Genomic DNA, 5684 nt, shown 5'->3' on the forward strand with positions numbered 1-5684 from the left:
GTGTTCTCTTTGATAATTTAACTTATCCCCCATTTCTTTATTTTCGGTTATTAATGACCGGCCTCGTTCTCTTGAGGTCCCACACCTACTTTTGCTGCCTTCTTCCTCTTTATGTATCCATAGGTCTGAAGAAGGGCCTCGACCCGAAACGTCACCCGTTCCCTCTCTCCAGAGATGCTGCCTGGCCCGCAGAGTTACTCCAGCATTTAGTGTCTATCTTCGGTGTGTAAACCAGCATCTGCAGTTCCTTCCTACACATAGAAACTCCTGCTGGTTTTAATAATACTTGAACATCTATTTATCTATATACTTTTAAAACTGTGTGTGTGTGTGTGTGTGTGTGTGTGTGTGTGTGTGTGTGTGTGTGTGTGTGTGTGTGTGTGTGTGTGTGTGTGTGTGTGTGTGTGTGTGTGTGTGTCATTTTCTTGGCCTTTGATTCGTTACTCCGCCAAAACCAGACGCTAACATGCCGAGATTTTTACCATTTCGCTAGCGATTTCACTTTTACATTCGCACATCCATTCCTCATTAAATTGAGTCATTTTTCTGTACACATTTTTAATAAAATCCTTCCCCCACCCCCACTCACTCATTTTTTCACCTCCAGCTGGCCAGCGACCATAACGGCTGCTGCCGCCCGGCTCTCCTCCAAAAACGCCGACATTTTGTCCATTTCGCTAACGACCGACATTTTTCCCATTTCGCTAGCGATTTTACTTCCACCACTTCCCACCCGGCCCGGCTCTGTCACGCTGGCCGAAGCCAAAGATCGCCTGCTCTCCCCGCTGCTTTTCGCTGTCCTTGCTGGCTTGCACTGTCTGAAAATCCCGCGCGTCAGCGGCCTGTCCTCCCGCAGACTCATTGAGGGCGTACGCAGCATCTTGACATTGTACGCAGCATTTTGACGGCGTACGTAGCGTCTTGATGGCGTACGCCTAGCACGTGGCATTGCGCGATGACATCAGGCTGCCCCCTCCCCTTGCAACCACGCGTTGCGGGAACAGACCCAACGGGTCTGCACTTGGTCTAGTTTTCTTCAAAAAATAAGTTTTTTTCCCTCCGATGAGATTTTAGGTCTTTTGTTGCTGAATCCTAAAAAACTTTGCAATCATCTATCCAATCGCCATCCCTTGCCACTTTATTTGCCGACTTTTCAACATGTTTTCCATTTTCTAAAATGTTTTCACTCTTTTGGCCTACCACAGATTGTGCGACTTTCATTTCAATTTGATACTATATTCAACCATGGATAAATCATCCATCTCACAGCTTTTAGTTGTGGATTTGCTGTGTACTGGACGTTATGATTGTTTCTTATGGCAAGATGGATGCTTCCTGACCCCATGACATTTCTCTAGCAACTTTTTTTTTATTGGTGGTATCTCTACCTTCTCATTGCCTGCAATAAGTCCTCTATACTCCAAAGGTGAACACAAAGGTGAGCAGAGCACCCTGCTGCCCATTAGGCCATGGGCCATGGTGGGTTTGAGGTCCTGATCTTCAAACACATTACATTTGATGGGCAAACACTATATATTAGTGCACTCAAGGCAACAGAGGGAGGTAGATACATAACATTGAGTAGATTACTCATCCATCCCAACCAGAAGCCACTCTTGCTAGAGGTGTTTAATGTCAGGAACCTCCTTCAATGTGCAGTTCAGTCCATTTTTTTCAGCCTGCTTGGTCCTGCAATGCCACAGCATTTAACCCATGTGATCGCAGGGTTAGCTCAATAGGCTGTGTAAGGGAGGCTGTGTTTAATTCCTTTACGGGACCTGAAGTTGAAGGTCCCCATGACCAAGCTTCAGCCTGCTTCTCTGCTGCAAGTTACCCCTTCCCTGGTCCCCACATTCACTCTCCTCGGCAGCAGCCAAAAGCAGCCAGAACATCTGCATTCCAGCAGCTGTTTCCTCCATTTTCCCCCTTGGAGCAGACGTGAATCCCCCATCAGATCTCCACTTAACGTGCACAATTACTGCTGTGTTGGCTCAGCTGCAGTTCCACTACAGCAGGAACAGGGGTGCCCCAATCCTGCAATGAGTTCAATGGCTGGCAAGCTTCAATCTTCTAATCCTTTGAGGATGAAGCGAGCAGCAGCAGGGATTGTTGGCTAGCATTGAAAGACACAGGTTCAATATCAATCCAGCAGTAGAATATGGTTTGGAACAAAATAGCTACGTAGAGTTCATTAATGACCTTAGGAGGGGTCAGTTAAGGGTTTTGAAAGGTTTATGACCATTTGGACGGAAACAGCAAACCAAAGCTTAGAGGCGCCACATCTCATGATTCTTCCAGCAGGATGCCTGAAATCCGGGCTTGTACCCAAAGTAAATCCATCAGTACAAAATTTGCAAAGCTTCCAAAATGTATTCATGGTAAGATTTTATTGGTTTTGAAAACCCCCAATCAAAAGATTTTATTGTCATTCAAAAATACATCAATAACTGCAAGTCTGAACGAAATTTTGTTGCATCTGGCTCACCGTGCAACATAAAATAACAAAAGAATAAAATATATACAAAGATAAAATAGATAAAAAGATAAAATAGATAGTAGGGGCAGCACATTACATGGAATTCAAGAGTCCGATGGCTCGAGGGAAGAAGCTGTTGCAAAATGTGGCCGTTCTGCTCCTTATACTGCGATACCTTTTGCCCGAGGGCAGCAGAGTGAACAGTCCATGATGGAGATGTGTGGGGTTGTGTATTTTATAATGCTGTTGGCCTTGGACAAACAACGTTTGCACGCAATGTCCCGGATTGAAGGATGAGAAGTCCCGATGATTTTTTGAGCCGTCCTCACCACTCTCTGCACGGACTTCCAGTTGGAGACTTTGCAGTCCCCAAACCAGACAGAGATGCAGCTGGTCAAAATGCTCTCTATGGTGCCCCTGTAGAAAGTGGTGAGGACGGGATGGGGGAGGTGAGCTGCTCTCATCCGGCGCAGAAAGTGCAACCGCTGCTGCGCTCATTTAACTAGTGATGCGATGTTTTGTGACCAGGTCAGACACATATGCATCACATTTACCTAAATGACTCTAAGATATTAAGGACAGAGGAACAAGTCGTTCAGCGCATTGTATTTGTGTCGATCATCAAACACTCATCTGCACTCATCTGCACTATTACTTCCTGCATCCCAAACCTCTCTTCCCTCTCATCACCCACCACTACTCCCTACACGTCATAGTCATACAGTGTGGAAACAGGCCCTTTATCCCAACTTGCCCCAACATCGATCAACATGACTATCTACTCTAGTCCCACCTGCCTGCGTTTGACCCATATCCCTCTTAACCTATCCTATCCATGCACGTGTCTAAATGCTTCTTAAATGTTGCAATGGACTATTTTATTGTCACACATGACTAGGCACAGTGAGATTCTTTGCTGCATACCCAATGTACACAAATAGCCACCTACGATGCTGACAAAGTTACGAAGCACGCCGGCTCCCCGTTTTGTTTCCCACCCCCCGTGAGAGCACCTGCCTCAACTACCTCTTCCAGCAGCCTACACCATAAAATCATCACCCTTTGTGTAAATAAAGTGACCCTTCAGGTTCATATTAAATCTTTCCCCCCTCATTTTAAACCTCTGGTTTTCAATTTCCCTACTCTAGGCAAGAGACTCTGTGCGTTTACACAATCTATTCCTCCCCATGATTTTGTACACCTAAGATCACCTCTCATTCTCCAAGGAATAGAGTCCTAGCTTGTTCAACCTCTCCCTTTAGCTCAGGCCCTCGAGTCTTGGCAACGTCCTCGTAAATCTTTTCTGCATCCTTTGCAGCTTGACAACATCTTTCCTATAACATGGTGCCCAGAACTGAACACAATCCTCTAAATGTGGTCTCACCAATGTCTTATATAACTGCAACATCTCCTCCCAACTTCTATACTCAATACTCTGACTGATGAAGGCCAACGAACCAAAACGCTTTTTGACCACATTATCTGCCTGTGAATATAGACAAAATGCTTTTTTTTTTTGCCGGTAGATGTCCATGAGGGGGAGGTCCAGCATCTGCAGTTCCTTCTTAAGCATTTTATCTGCCCGTGATGCCATTTTCAAGGAACTAGGCACCTGCACTCCTAGATCCCATTCTCAGTGTAGGTCCTGCCCGTGTTAGACTTCCCAAAATGCAACCGTCACATTTCTCTGTATTAAAATCCATTAACCATTCCTCAGCCCACCTGGCCAACTGATCAAGATCTTGATGCAATTTTTGATAACCATCTTCACTATCTACTATATCACCGATTACAATGTTATCTGCAAACTTCCTAATCAAGCCCTTTATGTTCTCATCCAAATCATTGATATAGATGGCAATGGGCCCAGCACCGAACCCTGAGACACACCACTAATTGCAGGCTTCCAATCTGAGACGCAACCTTCCACCATCACCCTCTGGTCCCCTTAATTTACCCCAACAATAGGTGAGTATTTAAGCTTTCATCCTTTAATAAGATGACACTAATGGGAAAATCAAAAGTTGAGCCTTCTCAGAAGTGCAGGGACGTTAATTCTGCACTGTAGAGAGAAGCCACCGAGCACGGCCCCTGTTCACAAGTTCACAAGTTATAAGAGTAGAATTAGGCCATCCAGCCCATCAAGTCTACTCCGCCATTCAATCATGGCTGATCTCTCCCTCCTAATCCCATTCTCCTGCCTTCTCCCCATAACCCTGGACACCCATTCTAATCGAGAACCTATCTATCTCTGCTTTAAAAAATATCCACTGACTTGGCCTCCACAGCCTTCTGTGCAATGAGTTCCACAGATTCACCACCCTCTGACTAAAAAAGTTCCTCCTCACCTCTTTTCTAAAAGAGCATCCTTGAATTCTGGCCACTAGTGGAAACATCATCCTTTGTCCCCGAGAACCAGAGAATCGAAGAGAGTCGTCATCGGCAGATGCAAGAGCATAGGGCCGCTGAGAGGAACTAAGGTCTTCCCTTCCGCATCCTCGAGGTTAGCTGCAGGAGGTGCCCCAGGACACAAGGGCTGAACAGTGGCCATGCAAGAAGAGGGGCAACTGTTTGCTGGCCGATCCGGATCAAAGCGATAGCTGGAGGCCCTGCAGCAGCCTGTGGATCGATTAGATCGGGCACCACCCCAGGAGACCGAGCTCGCAGACTGGACATATGGCCTGCAGCGGCACAGAGCGCTGGAGCAGCAGTGGAAAATGCTTACAGCTTTGCTCGGCCGGGCCGACCCTGCAACGCCACCAGGACAACGCGACTTTATGGTCATCGGGACTTAAAACAACTTGGACTTTGAAAATGGCACAAAACCTGGCGACTCTTGTATTTGGTCTCAGTGAACTATTTCAACTTTGTATTTTGTACTTAATCAGAGATGGTGCTAATGTATAGTAATACTGGATTGTATGCAATAAAAGAGGTCTCACTGTACCTCTGTACATGTGATAATAAAGAACCATTGATTTGAACCATCTTTTCTGTGCTGTGCAGTATTCCATTTCTTGATCCCAACCATATTTATAAGTGTAGGAAGAAACTGCAGATGCTGGTTTGAACTGAAGATAGACACAAAATGCTGGAGTAACTCAGCGGGTCAGACAGCATCTCTGGACAAAAGGAATAGGTGACATTTCGGGTCGAGACCCTAGGCCGTCTGAAGAAGGGTCTCGACGTGAATGCTGCTTTCCACAAA

At 45.9% G+C, this 5684-nt stretch overlaps 1 long non-coding RNA gene across 1 annotated transcript; it reads left to right on the forward strand.

The window, feature by feature from the left end:
• Nucleotides 1–3640: 3640 nt before the first annotated feature.
• Nucleotides 3641–5462, forward strand: LOC129696025 (uncharacterized). The gene is made up of 2 exons (XR_008723272.1): nucleotides 3641–4444; nucleotides 4839–5462. It is a non-coding gene; the product is annotated as an uncharacterized LOC129696025 (long non-coding RNA).
• Nucleotides 5463–5684: the final 222 nt, after the last annotated feature.

This window comes from Leucoraja erinacea, chromosome 4 (assembly GCF_028641065.1).
Source record: "Leucoraja erinacea ecotype New England chromosome 4, Leri_hhj_1, whole genome shotgun sequence".
In the NCBI taxonomy this organism is placed as follows: Eukaryota; Metazoa; Chordata; class Chondrichthyes; order Rajiformes; family Rajidae; genus Leucoraja; species Leucoraja erinaceus.